This window comes from Gymnogyps californianus, chromosome 2 (genome assembly GCF_018139145.2).
Source record: "Gymnogyps californianus isolate 813 chromosome 2, ASM1813914v2, whole genome shotgun sequence".
Taxonomy (NCBI): Eukaryota; Metazoa; Chordata; class Aves; order Accipitriformes; family Cathartidae; genus Gymnogyps; species Gymnogyps californianus.
This window is the reverse complement of record NC_059472.1, coordinates 127,385,692-127,400,134: the sequence shown is the minus strand read 5'-3', so window position 1 is coordinate 127,400,134 and position 14,443 is coordinate 127,385,692. Positions and strand designations below refer to the sequence as shown.

The window sequence follows — 14,443 nt, the reverse complement described above, 5'->3', positions numbered from 1 at the left end:
TGCAGTTTAACAGTTTGTTTGGAAGGCCCTGGGCAATTTGATTAGTGCTGTTTGATGGAGCAGTGTCATCAGCATGAAGTGGAACAGTTCTGCTTCTAAGTGTCTGGCAGGAGATCCGAGTTTCTGAGCATCACACAGGCATAAGCAATAAACAACATGTTATTGTACATTCCATTTTATATTTTTATAGCTGAAGAAAATTAATAATGCATGAGCATCCAATAGGTTTCCATAAGACTCTGCCTTCAAAATAAAAATACAAACTACAGCTTGTGGTCGTATAAATGTCCGTACTTCATATCTGTGAGCACACTTTCAAGTCTCTTGAGGCAACAAGAACCTGGACTGAATTCTGGCCTTGCTGAAGTCAGAGCTCCACTAGACTCAGATGTGCCAGCATCTCACCCTGGTTTGCAGTGGTGAATTGCGGCAATGTTGCTGCTCTGGAGACTACATCAGGTGCTGCTGCTAGGCAGTGCAGATGGAGAAGCAATCTCTCTTTGTAATGCTCAGCTACCCTTTTGTTCTCCCATGTTCAGGCTGCAGACCAGATATTGCGTAGACTTTCCTGCATCAGAAGATATACATGAATTCAGACTTCCCTATGCCTGGACTCTGAAAATTTGTCCCTTTCTGGAGATTTCTTTTCTGCCAAGAAAAGTCTTCCAGATTATTAATCATCTGAAGTTACACTAGAAGAAGAACAGAGGTGTAATGGGGCTGTTACCAGGTAGAGAGTTGATAGTGGCTGCCACTAACCATGCTTTTTGGTCCTGAACTGTCACAAATGCATAACAGCTAGGCTGCTGGTTGTGCTAGTTTCCATGCCAGGACCACTGCATGAATACTGCTTAACTGAAACTTTGGGGTAGGATTTATTGATTGGTGCATAAACAGAAAAAGAAACACCTTGGAATTTAGCATTATAACTCAATGAACTGGTTAGTATTATTACCAAAGTAATATTCAAAGTATTTTCAACTTGTGTCTTGCAGATGAACCTCTCCGTTTCATGAGATGGAGCTTGGATAGATTGGAATGGCATGAGAACTTAAAGCCATTTTCTGCTCTTTATGATACAGCTGCAGACTGAGCTAAAATCCTAGGTGTTTATCTGCAAAATCTTGGATGATCTGCCACTGAATTAGATCACTTTGCCTTACCCAGTTTCTATACATGCTTCACAGTTGTAGTTGCATGGTCACAGGTTTAGCTCTGTGAAGTGTGGGATTATTTCACACTACACACTTAACCGCAGTTAGGGCTAAATTGCTTAGAGTACATAAATCAATGTTAATATTGGTTGTAAGGGAACAGATAAAATCACATTTAGCATAACATTGGAGCACTGTAGATTGGTGATACCTAGTCTAGGGATGAAGTCTACCTGGCAGACTTACTTCTACAGGTTTTTGAACAAACATGAATAATCAGAAAAAGCATGTTCTAGTTTAGGACTTTATGTTGTGGCTGTGGTGTTTCTACTCTACTTTGAAGTGCTCTGAAACTTGATTTACTGTATCACATAAGCTAAAATAAAATAAATAAGCTCAAAGGCAAAGCCATAATCTAGAAAGCCTCCTTTCCCTGCCTCTGGCAATGAACCAGTCTTGGCTGTGTAACCAAGAAGAACTTGTAACTTGCCAGTTGTAACTGTGTAACTTGCCAGAAGTCAGGCTGATTTCAAGCATTCTTGACGTTATATAAAAAACTTCATTTTCACCTCTCAAGAGCTGGGCACAGGGACATTCCTTAAAATATTTTTTTAAACACAACAATTTTAAGCAGATAGCTGGGAGACAGACAGATTTCATTTTGATTTCTTGTGTTTGATTACGTAGAGTGACACCTGATGGCAGCATAGAAGATTGTCTTGATAACGCACATTGTGATAGATTAACAGATTTGCAAACCAGAGGGATTCTCCTATTAATGTGAGCCACCTGCACATTAGCACAGACCTTATAATTTCATCAGGTGATGCTTGTCTAACACACCCTTAGCAAAGCAGTGCCACTGATTGCCTGGAAAGACAGTGGAGTCTTCAACAGGTTAAAGTGTTTCTGTAAAAGGATATAAACTGAATTAATGTGGCCTTAAGTCTAGTTGACTAATGGTCTAGGTGATTATTCTGCTCCCTGCTTTTCTAAAAAAAAAATTTTTTTTTTTTTTGCTTTGTTATGGTTTCTTTTTGGAGATAATTTTGGATTAAAGACCTCAAGAAGTAGAAAGTCTACAACTTCCATAGGTAAGTTTTTCTGGTATTTATGTACCCTTGTGGTTGACAAATATATGTATCTCATCTGTTTATTTTCTCCTTCCACAAATTTTCTAATCTTGGCTAATAATTCTGGAACATAGACATGATCATATGAGGTTTTTGGATAATATTGCTTCCTCAAAAGGACCATGGTAGAGGGGTGTAAGAGAGAGGAAGAAGAACAACTTGGTAGGCATTTTCAGTGAAGACTAGAATTCCTCCTGCTCACATTAGGAGCAAAGATTTTATAGTAAAATGCCATTTTGGCTTTTTTCCCCTGTTCACATTCAGTCTCTGTGGCTGTACACTCACAGCACATCCTTATGTGTCTCTTCCATGTGATAAATAGATATTCATTGGGGACAGAATAACAATCTTCAGTCAACTTTGAGTCTTTAGTCTAATATACTAATTTCATTTCACATTAGGGATTTAGCTTAATCAGAAGAAGAAAGTGAAGTCCAAAAACAAGAGAGTAGGTTGCTAAGTCTGGTTAACTTAGTTTTGATGCGGTTAAAAGTCTTACAGCTTGTGTGTTTGGTAAGATAGATTGAGCTTTTATGCTTTGAAGTATATCTCTTGTATTTTATTATTGAAATAGTATTTTCTAATGTCTGTAGTCAATTTAAATAAAGAATGGACAGAAGAGTATTTAAAAATGAGATGACTTTAAATGTAAACTGTTGAACTCACTGGAAAATACTTGGTCAACACGTTAGCTGTGTTTCATTGTAACAATTAAGAGAAGACAAAAAGAACCCTTTATACATAAAGCACAATATTTTCAGAAGTAGGGTCATGCTTTTCACATCAATAGTTTCACAGGTTTCTTAATTTGTAAAGATTTTATAAGTAGCTGTACAAAAGCTTTTATGGTAATATATAGATCTGCCATGACGTTAAGGATTTAGATTACTTAAGGGTGAAAGCAAACAAGATCAAAAATATGAGGGACAATGTAAAGCAGAGTCTTATAAAAAGGCTGCCTTTATAGCTCATCAGTGCAAATTTCTTGTCAAAATGCTCCTTGAGCTAAGTAAGGGTTACTTATTCATATGAACACCTGACTTATAAAATCAATCAAGCACTGATATCAAAGATGTCTGGCTTTTGCATCTATTCAGGTTGATGCTTCCATTAACTTAACTTCACACTCTAAAAGCGTATTTCATTTCTAAATATGCTGTGTATAACTCATTAACATCAGAGCCCCCAACAGTAATTGCCTGAAAGTGAGTAAAGAAAATCGAAAAAGATGAAGAGCTGAATTACCACTGAATGAAAGAAAAAAAAAAAAAATACAGACAGACATTTAAATTGACTGTCATGCAGTAGCAAGTCTCTTCTCTATGGAAAACATTCAGTTGTGGTTGGGTTTTTTTTAAGATTTTTAGACTGCATTTACAGTTTGTGTTGAGATGTTTAAAAATGTGTTAAGTAATATTAAATATTACTTAAAACCTCAGTGTACTCCTAGATGGAAGTTTACTCAGGAATTATGCTTGTTAATGATCTTTTTTTGTGTGTGTGTTTAGAGTATTCTATGCTTCTTCACTTTACATACCGTTGTTATGTCAGTCTTTAGAAAGGTCTTAAGAATGAAGTAAAACTCAATCTTGAGAAGGTATGAAGTATCAAAAATCTGTTTTTCAGAAGACTTCATTTTGAACAAAGCAAAAGCATCACTCTTATTACCTGATTGGCCTTCAGTGACTGAAGTCCTTTGAGTCAAACATAGGACTGAGAGCATGCTTGCACATGTTTCTTGCTTGTGGTCACAGTGTGATGGCAGAGTTTGTCAGTGTGTCTCCACTGGCTGTAGTGGTCCTCACCTGGTGCAGATCAATAAGGCTCAATTTGCCTCAGTGCAGCTGGATTGACTTCCACCAGCTGCAGATCTGGCTGGGTGTGTGCAGACAGAGCATTACGGAGGCAGACAGACGGCAGCTTTTAAATATTTTAACATCGTGAAGGCAAATAAAGGTGAGGATAACTTTTTTGTCAGTTTAGCAGGCTAGTGTGATAAATGGTTGATTTGATTGTTACAATGAAGCAGAAGGATGTCTTTTTTGTGATGCTAGATGCTGGGTTGAAACATTTTGCAGGAACATACTGGATTTGGATTGTAAACTAATTGTTGGTGGTGCAATTGATATTGATTCCTCTGGTGCTCTTACTCCTGCTTTGTGCCAATGTTGTCAAACCAGTTCTTCCAAATTCCTTCAGCTAGCTATTGGGGAGAAGCAGGTGATATAGCAAACTGGCATGGCTTAACTCTAATTCATTCACAACTTTCACAGGGACTCTTATTACAGGATGAGTATTTGGTATTCTTGTCCTGGAAACTAACACTTCAGTTTAATAATGCTGTAAGATTTCTTTTAAAAACACCTGTGTAGACGTGATCATAGTAGGAACTAAATATTTAGGTATGTGTATGTCGTGTTAAGAGTTCACTGGGATCAAAACGATTGCTGAAAAAAAACCACTCTACCATCAAGGTACAAAAGGATTAGCATTTAAGAAGATATGTGTTTTACTGAAGTAGCTGAAGAGACTAATTTCTCCCTGCAGCTTTATAAGGTGCCCTTGAAAGAGATATTTCCGGTAGCACATTATTTTTTGTTTTGGATTTCTCTCATGTGACTCAAATGCTAAGCTTGGCAGAGACGGGGGGGGGGGGCGAAACACATGGACAGACGGACATTTTTCATGGCTGCTGAAGTTTTTTTTTAAAAAAAAATCCAGTATTTTCAAGATAACAGTGAAATTTACCTTTTTATCTTAGCTGTGAAATGAGGAAAAAAGATACTTATTTTCACACTGCACCTGTTTCCGAGTGCCTTGCAGTCATGAACAATATGATTCCTATCAGGCCACATATCACTAATGGTGGGTTTTTTTCTCTCCCTAGAATGAAAATTGCACATAGACTTTTTCCACATATATGTATGTATTTTCAAGTGTGCCAAAGCTGTCCTGCATGTCTTTAGCAGCAAAGGGGAGGTTGAAGGAAATAGGAAGAAACAACAGCAGAGCTTTTCATTGTCCTTTAGACCTGTGAAGCCTCGTTTTACAGTTTTCAATGTGCTCCAGCACAAGTGTGGTTTTCTCCTTGCTCCTACCCCCATTAATTCCTATTGTGCCTGATTGCTGCTAGTGTCAGGGTAAGTACTGGTACTGTGTATATTTCATAAACTTTCCTTGGATTTAAATATATTTTAATACTTCACTCCCTCATGCTTTTATCTCTTATGCCTTCTAGAAGTCGTTCTTTGGTAGTTTCTCCACAAAGTCTTTTCAGGCAGCCATTGAGCAACTCCATTTTGGTAAATCAGTATGCCCGTTTGCTAAGGCACAAGAAAGGGGAAAGTATGGTTTGCTCTGGGACCTGCACCCACAGGTGTCCAGATCTTGGTGGCATATGTATTGTGGAGCGCCATTTTCGAAGGACCTGATGGCACATGCTTCTAGCAAGAAGACAGGGCAAGCTTGTTTCTACTACCTCAGTCATGCCGTGTTTCTGGGCTTGTTTCCACTACCTCAATCATGCACAGGGCATTTTTGGAGATGGCATGGGAGACATGGACTGAGAAAGTACTACTGTTCCTGTGCTGCTGCTCTTCACTGTAGACAAATGCATGCTTGGACCTGTGCTAAAGGGTGCCATGGAAACAGGATTTGTTCCTCACCACAGTCTGGGCTTGCATCCAAATAACTTGTATGAGATGAGTGTAAGCTCAAGCGTAAGGTTGGACTCGTGCTTAAAATCAATCCTGAAGTAGCCATAGTAACCACTTAACTAGCAGGGCTGAGTTTGCAAGAGCTACTTTGTGCCCCTAAAATGTAAGCACCATTTATAGTACCTTTTCTTTGTTGGTAAGACTTGTATGTATACAACCTGAGGTACCTTTTTCTGAGAATAGAGTCTACATTGAAAGACTAAAACTCATTTTGCAGGAGGCAAAAGTCCACAATGAATGAAATAATAAGAATCAGCAAAGAATTATGTCAGAATAAAAAAAAAGTAAATCTGCCAGTCTGCCAACCCCCCCCCCCCAATTATGAAGCTTATATAATTCCTTACAGCATTCATTAATCTTAAATTGAAAATATGGGCCACAAATTTTAGTTCACAACAAGTCAGAAACCTGTTAACTCTTGTTTTCATTATCATCTGCTGTTTGTTTTATATGCACACATAAAGATTCTCACCTGAATGTCCAAGTATTTTGTAAGTACTTAGCTAAATAAGACTCTTGCTCCAAGGAAAACATAGTCTAATACAGAACAAAGCACAAGTTACTTTGAGGAACAAAAAAAGAGAACAGAAAGGAGACTGTAGATAACAGAAATGGGATCCTGATTCTCTATGTGTTCCTATGATATTTCTGCTTCATTCTGAAGTTGTCAGATACTAATTGATAAATAAAATCTGTTATTTCTGACTGCTGCACAAACATGCTAATTGTAGTTGGCTGGGCTTTACTTCTGGACCTACCTTTGTCATGATGCTTAAAAGGGGTCAGTTTCCAAGGGAATAGTTTTGTGGTCAATTTAGAAAGTATTTTACAATTGTGAGAAAATACAGAAGAAATTTGGAAATGTTGGAGGAACTGGCAATGGAGCATTCAAGACAGACATCATTAGCAGAGCAGCAAATATGCGTAAGTGTACCTGCGTAATACAAGAGGTATTATGAGACAGAAAAAAAAGTGGGTTGCAGAGTAGAGAAAGACTTGTAAGGGGACAATTTAGGTAAGGACAAAATGGAAGTAGAATCAGTAAATGAAGGTTTGCGTAGTGTATTGGGCCTCCTTTGGCAGGAGGAAATGACAGAAAAACATGGCAGATGCTTTGCTTCTCATTCTGTGCACAATAACTCTATGGTAGACTCACAGCTAAACAAATATAGTCTGCCTGTGGGAGACTGGCTGAGGCCAACTCTGTGTTAATCGCGTGTTATTCCGAGGGTGAAAGTTTAGGTACTCTGCTTCCACAGGGAGTTGCCCTCAGATGCGTTTACCTGTAGTGTGGAGGTGCTAGGCCTCCATTTGCTACTTTAGTAAAGGCATCAGTTTGGAAAGATGACCACAAGGTACTAGAGACCTTCCCAGGTCCCAGGCAGATATTGCTTGCCATATGGTAGCTATAACCAGTGCTGTGGATGCAGAGAGATTAAGAACCAATGAGATTAGAGCTTTTACCCTACTTAATATCTCAGATACTCGCTCACTTCCACCCCCACTCCCCTAGGTTATATTCACTAGGTCTTGACTTCAACTTCTCATCAGGGAGTTGGCTGCAGGTCCAGGTGGGTCAGGTAGAAAGGTTTGTTGGTTTGTGCTGTGCCACTGCTTACAACCCCCAGCCCTGGACTCTGCCAGCCAAGGTCCCAGAGGCCATTCACCTGGCACTTGTCTCCATCCATTCCTTGATCTCCAGGACCTTCCCTCACTTCTAGGATCTTTCCTCCAGTCATGACCTTCTTCACCTTCTCTCTGGGCTCCCAAGCTCCCCAGTTTTCCCAATCTAAATAACCTATGTGCAGAAGTACAAGACGTAGTCAGCCTTCTAATGGGGGAGGTGCCACCTTTTTTTTTTTTTGGTCAGTTCAGGTGTTATCAAAATTTAGAAGCAGCCAGTACCATTTACAGCTAGCAAATATCCCAGAATCATTTAAGTTGGAAGTGATCTCCTGAGATCATCTAGACCAACCTCCCTGCTCAAGCCAGATCAACAAAAGCAGATTACCCTAGGACAGTGTGAAGTTGGATTTTTTTAATATCTCCAAGGATGGGGACTCCAACCTCTTTGGGAAACCTGTTCCAGTGTTTGGTCACCTTTAAAATAAAAGAAAGGATTTTTTTCTTCTATTCAGATGGAATTCCATGTGTTTTTAATTTGTGCTTGTTGCCTCTTAACCTGTCATTGTATACTGAGAAAAGTCTGGCTCCCTCTTCTATGTTCCCTCCCATTGGGTATTTGTATATATTGACAAGATTTCCTCTCCCGACTCCTCCATTCCCACCTCCCAAGCCTTCTTTTATCCAGGAAGAACAGTATCATCTCTCTCAGCCTCTGCTCACATGTCATATGCTCCAAGCTTGTGTTTGTAGTCCTTTGCTGAACTTGCTCCAGTAAGTTCTTTATTGTATTTGGGAGTTCAGATCTGGACCCAGCAGTGCAGATGTGACCTCACCAGTGCTGAGCAGAAGGAAAGAATCACCTCCCTCAACCTGCTGGCAATGCTTTTCCTAATGCAGCCCAGGATACTGTTGGCCCAGGATACGAAGGCACATTGCTGGCTCATGGTCGGCTTATTGTCCACCGGTACCCTAAGGTTGTTCTCTGCAGAGCTGTTTTCCAGCTGATGGGTGCTGGTGCACACACCCCTCACCCTGTAGCATGTAATGGTGCATGGGGTTATTCCTCCCTGCATGCAGGACTTGGCATTTCCCCTTGTTGAACTTCATGATGTTCCTGTCAGCCCTTTTCTCCAGCCTGTTGAGGTCCCTCTGAACTGTTGCACAACTATCTGGTGTATATCAGCCACTCCTCCCAGTTTTGTATCATTTGCAAACTTTCTGATGGTGCACTCTATCCCATCACCCATATCATTAATGAAGAGGTTAAGTAGTATTGGCCACGGTACCATGGGGTACACTGCTAGTGACTGATCTCCAACTGGACTTTGCTGATTGCAATCCTAAGAGGTAGGCTTGTTCCTGAGAGTTCAAAACTTTAGTTTCTGATACTCATGCAGATGTACACACAATTATCCGACATGCTTCAGCATTCACAGTTTAAGGTTTTTTTCCCTATAAGTTTCTAAGCCACCTCTAAAAAGGAAAGATCTTTGCTTATCTGATTATTTCAGTGTCTTTTCTCATTCTCATCTTTCTGAAACATGAACCACCAATATTACATGGTATCCTGTAGAGATCAAAAGCAAGCCCTGCTCAATACTGCTTCATGCAAACACTTGGGCTGCAGTTGCATTGCACAGGTAGATTATAGCCTTGCTGTTGTGGACTATCAGAGTTCACTGATTTAATACATTTGTATCATTTGTCCTCTGTCATGTCTGACTGGTGACCTGCATAACAGCAAAACGTAGAGTGAGTTTTGTTGTCTTTCTCTTGTCACTCTTCCTATTACTCCTACCTTAAAATCAGCCCTTTTCCTGTTGTACAACTGCCTCATCCTTCTCATAGTAAAGAGAAAGATAACCTGATGCCTACACTTCAGGTGCTAGATAAAGTTACTAGAAATGATGTTTAAAAGGCCAAATTAGACTTAATTTTCAACTGCTTCTTTCGCATTGTCACAAAGCAGCTGAAGTGAATATAGCGTGTGTGTGTATGCATATAGCGTGTATGTATGCATCTGTACGTACACGGAGATAAGAAACCCGGCCTGATGGAGGCAAACCCGTTTTGCCGCCTGTCGGGGCGCTGCCCGGGCCGTGTCCCGGTGGGGAGCGGCGCTGCCGGCGGCTGCAGTGCGGCGCGGGGGGCGCTAGGTGGGGATCGTGCCACGTCAGCCGCCGCGACGTCAGCAGTGGTTTTCCCCTGACGTGTTAGGCGAAATCCTAACAGTTTGATCAGTCTTTAATGTTATTCATGAAGGAGGTACGAGCAGCAGGAAAAAAGGTGCTGAAAGTCTTCATTCTGGCTGAAAGAACACCCATAGCAGTGTTATAATAAAAATCTGTGTGTAGTTGTTTTTTTCCCGAACCCCATTAATCCTACTTAAACCCAAAGTATTGCAACAATTTACTTAAGAAAAGCTTTTAGGCATGTGCGATAGAAAGTTAATAGCTTGGAGTTGTAATATATAACCCAAATTTTCCAAGTGGGACACCTGAATATCTGTTAGACTTGCTGATTCTCTATTGAACAGCTTGTTTCTGTTACCGGCTTGTTTTTGCACTTACAGTGTGAAATAAGACTTATTAATTCTTGATTAATAAATAAGGCTTGCATTTCATCAGATGACGCATACAAAGAATATGGTACGACAAAACCAATTAAAATGTCTGTCGCTTTGATCTAAAAATCAAACATTGCTGTACCTTTGGGGAGGGCTAACTCAGCGCTACCTCATGCATGGGGTGGGTCAAAGCATGTTTGGATGTGTTTGGATGCTGTTTCTGTATGTTAAGTCCAGATTGTGGATTTCTGTTTTGGGGTCATCCTTTCTGTTTGCAGAACACATGAAAGGCCATGCTAAATAAAGGGTAAGGTGGATGTGAGAGAGAATAAAGCAGCGAGGGAATTAATAAATAGCCATCTGAAAAAAACATTCCCCTGAGCTCTCCCTCAAAAGAGGTTACGAATGAAGCCTTCAAAGTATAAATACCAGTGAAATATTCTGTCTCCGAAAGGCAGTAATGTTGAAAATCTCCTTTTAAGCCTTAGACAAGTTTTTAATGGAATATTTTCAGTGTTCAAAAGTCCTAATTTTGACAAGGAAAATCATCCAGCACTAGATATAGCTAAACTTCTCACTTCTTCTGAAACAGAATGGGTTTTAGGGGGCAAACAAAATTATTTTTGAGGTAATGAGGCAAAACATCAAAGGTTTGGGGTTTTACCCCAGAAAATCAGATTCCAGACCAGAAAAAAAAAAAGGCTTTGCTGGAAATGTTTTTGTAATTCATGCCCATTGGAAGTAAATACATCAGTTCATTGTCAAAATTTCTATTAATTTCAGCAATTAGGATTGGGTGATTAAGCTTCTTCCTAGGTTTCTTCCTCATAATTTTCAATCTGACAGTCAATATTTGGAATTCTTCCACTAGTAATCTCCTGAAGTTCACTCCTTGGGTTAACATAACTACCCATAGAACTGGGTGAAGTACAGGATGCACAGGAGGCCTACCCTGAGGTTTTTTAACTCCCATATTCACAGAATTGTGTCTTTTCAGCCAACTCTTGCAGTCACACAGCTGAGCTGTAAGGTTGTTTCACTGAAAAGTTTCACACAGTGTTTTCCTGTATATCACTTCAGGTCCCTTTATGCACGTACTTATAATGGTATCCTCTTGAAAATATCATCAGAAGTCACATTTTTGGGTAGATTCTGAGGAAACATGTATGGACAACCCCATCCAACACAACAGTGAGCGGGCTGGTCCTGAGTAAGCAATGCAATTATGCAAGTGTTCCCACTTTATCCCTGATGGAAACCGCTGCAGGCTAAAACAACACTATAAAGGACCAGAAATAAGAAGTTTAATTATTGCAATTATGCAACTGAAACAAAAAGGTCTCTAAATGACCTGGGGGATTGAGGATTCCATGTGGTAGGTGATTAGATGCTAGACTAATGATGATGATATCTTGGCTCGTTAGAGAGCTAATAATTTTAAAGTGAAAGACGCAGTGTTTGTTGCTGGAGAATTTACAAGCTGTGCTATGTTTAGATATTGCAGTACAGCTTGATCCTCACACTTTTGGAACTTGTGTGCATGCTTGGTATTTAAAGCATATGATAGATGTAAGGTCACCATGATATGCTTAATAAACTTATTATATATTATGTAGGAAGAACAGCCATTGCTTGGATTCTCTGGACCAAGCTGTTGGATGGCTAGGATGTACTTGGCATTACAGCAGGGCTGTAATTTGGTGCCTTGCTTCCCCCAAAAGAAGCTTTACATCCTTTTCTTAAGGTCTTGATTAATAACCCAAAACAAACTGGCTATGTTTTTCAATTGTGAAGTTTAATATAATTTCAGCCTGTTGTATCTCTTAGTAAGTCAGTTCATACAGTGAGTGACAGAACTTTTAGGTGGATTAAAGCCATTCTTTCAGTACGCATTATTTGTTTGACTTTTTTTATTTTTTGACTCAAATAAGAGAAGTTATCTGACTCTGTTACAGTTGTAGCATGAATCTGTTTTAAAACTAGTTGAAGCCAGTGGCAAAGTACTTCCCTGCACACACACACCCCCCTTAAGGCCAGCAATAGGAAACATTCAAAATGGTCTGAACACCCTAGGAAAATCCTTAATTTAATTCTCCATCCTCTAAATTAGTAATTATTTTCCTTTATAAACCGTCATTTCTGGCAAACATGCAAACGCTGTGCTGAGGAATTGCACTCAGAATCACAAATGGAAGCGTGGGGTGCTTGTGTGCTCTGCTCAACACTTCCCTCTCGTGTAAAAGATACAAAACATTTGTCCAATTACTCTGGCTCTTTCCTGAGTAGAAGAGGTCACATGTAATTAAAATGTAGTAGAAATGTCTGTTTTATTTCAATTTGTAAGCAGAGGAGAACTTTGAGAAATTACACTGTGCGCTGTCCCTGGCAGCAAAGGTGCCTTCAGAAATCCCTGCACCACCAGATCTTGTGCTAAGGATCCTTGCCCCCTGCATTGTGCTGACACAGATGTTGGCAGGGTTACAATATGACGTGGATCAGAGGAGCTATACAGGTGGGAAAAGAAACCTGGGTTTGGAAGATTGCTCTGAATCTAGTTGAGTTTGCTGGTCTGATTTACTGAGCAGCTGCTCAACAAATTCTACTGGGAAAACTGAGGAGGCTGAAACTCTTCCAGGGAGGTTGGAAGGAGTACCGAGTCAGTAACTTTTTAAGCTGGTTTTGCTTGCTTTAGGCTAGTTTTCTTTTTGTTCATTGGCTGTAGTCGTAATGGATTATTTTTTTTTCTTAGGTTATATAAGTGAAAGCAAAGTAAAGACTTACAGAATACTGTGCAGTTAGAAACATTGCAAACATTTATGTACATCTCTAGGTATATTGCTAGCTGGCTTTTGAAGCTTAAAGTAAACTCCCTAGGCTGAATTGATAGACTGCATCTATCTTTGTCTGTCTGTCTTCTGCATCAAACTTTTAGATATCAAAGCAAGCATCGCTGAGTTGGCCACTGTTTGTAGGGATTTGATCCAAAGCCAATGACTGCCTCTGCTAACTTCAGTGAACTAGGGAGCAAACTTGCAGTTAAAAACTAATTTTATGTCACTAAGTAATGCTACTTTCCATAAGGGAAAAACTTACCCTTTGTGTGCATGTGTTCTTTCAATTAACTATGAAGAATACCACACCTCCAGCAGTAGAAGTCATACAGTACCAATTTTTACCTTATAAGCTAGATGTGAAGCTCTTTACTGAGAACTGGACTAGTGCAACAGCATTACAAAATACTAGTCATGAGTGCTCTCAGGTTGTTTTATGTCGTTAGGAAATTGGTTTCTCTTATTTTTAATTCAGGGTATTAAGCAGTAGGTGGCATCCTACTTTAACATTATAGTGAACTGTAGCTTGCTAGCATGTGTTATCACTTGGTCTAGAAAGTTCTTAGAATTTCTTTTCTACTTGTAATTGCGTGCAGTATTGTCAAGGAAGGACTTTTTTTGCTTAAACTAAACAGGAAAGTGTGTGAGTTCTGATGCGAGTACTATATACTAAAAGCCTGCGAGTACTATATACTGAAAGTCCTAGTTGAAATTTGAGTTTGGAATTTGTCTTGCAAGACTAGAAGCAGACCTTTATAAACCAGGAGAGATGAGCAAAATCAAATTATTAAAGACTTTTCTTAGAAGCTGGATTGGTTCCAGATCTCTTGGATACTCATTGTGTTCTGTCTACAGTGCCAGTGGGAAGCAAAAATAATTAATCCTGAAAATTAGATTAAAAAGCTATTCAAGTTATGATGCAAAGCAGTAGAAGGAAGGAAATTCATTGTAAATATTGATACACTATCCTTAAGTCGTCTCATTCAATATCACAAAGTGTCAGGTTACGTGCTTAGGTAGAAACAAGTCAAAAAAACCTCAGACGTGTTTAATGGAAAGAATCTAAAATAAACTTTTGAAAGGAGAAGGGTTACTGATGGACCTAAGTGATAATGCAGAAGGAAATTGTGAATGGTACGAGTCTTGGGGAGTGGATGACAGAGAAATCGGATCAGTAACTGAAGCTGATGTTGTAAGATTGTAAGATCTTAATACACTTCACCAGTATCACTCTGAGTTTGACTAGAGGTCCTTATTTCAGACTCAACAAAGGTCTTCAGGGCTCCTTTTAGCAGCCTCCAAAGAGGTTGCTAAACTTCCTTTTTTTTTTTCTTTTTTTTTTAATTGGGGGGATGTGTGTAGAAATACACTTTCAGTAGAATTTAAGTGTAGATTGCTCAGGGACCCCTAAGAGTAT

General features: G+C 39.5%; 1 protein-coding gene across 1 annotated transcript in view; it reads left to right on the top strand.

The window, feature by feature from the left end:
- Positions 1 to 2,184: 2,184 nt before the first annotated feature.
- Positions 2,185 to 14,443, top strand: part of KCNH8 (potassium voltage-gated channel subfamily H member 8) — a 229,748-nt gene continuing 217,489 nt past the window's right edge. The window contains exon 1 of the mRNA XM_050891094.1: positions 2,185 to 2,248. The gene's annotated coding sequence lies outside the window, so the exon portion shown is untranslated. The remainder of the gene's footprint in view (positions 2,249 to 14,443) is intronic.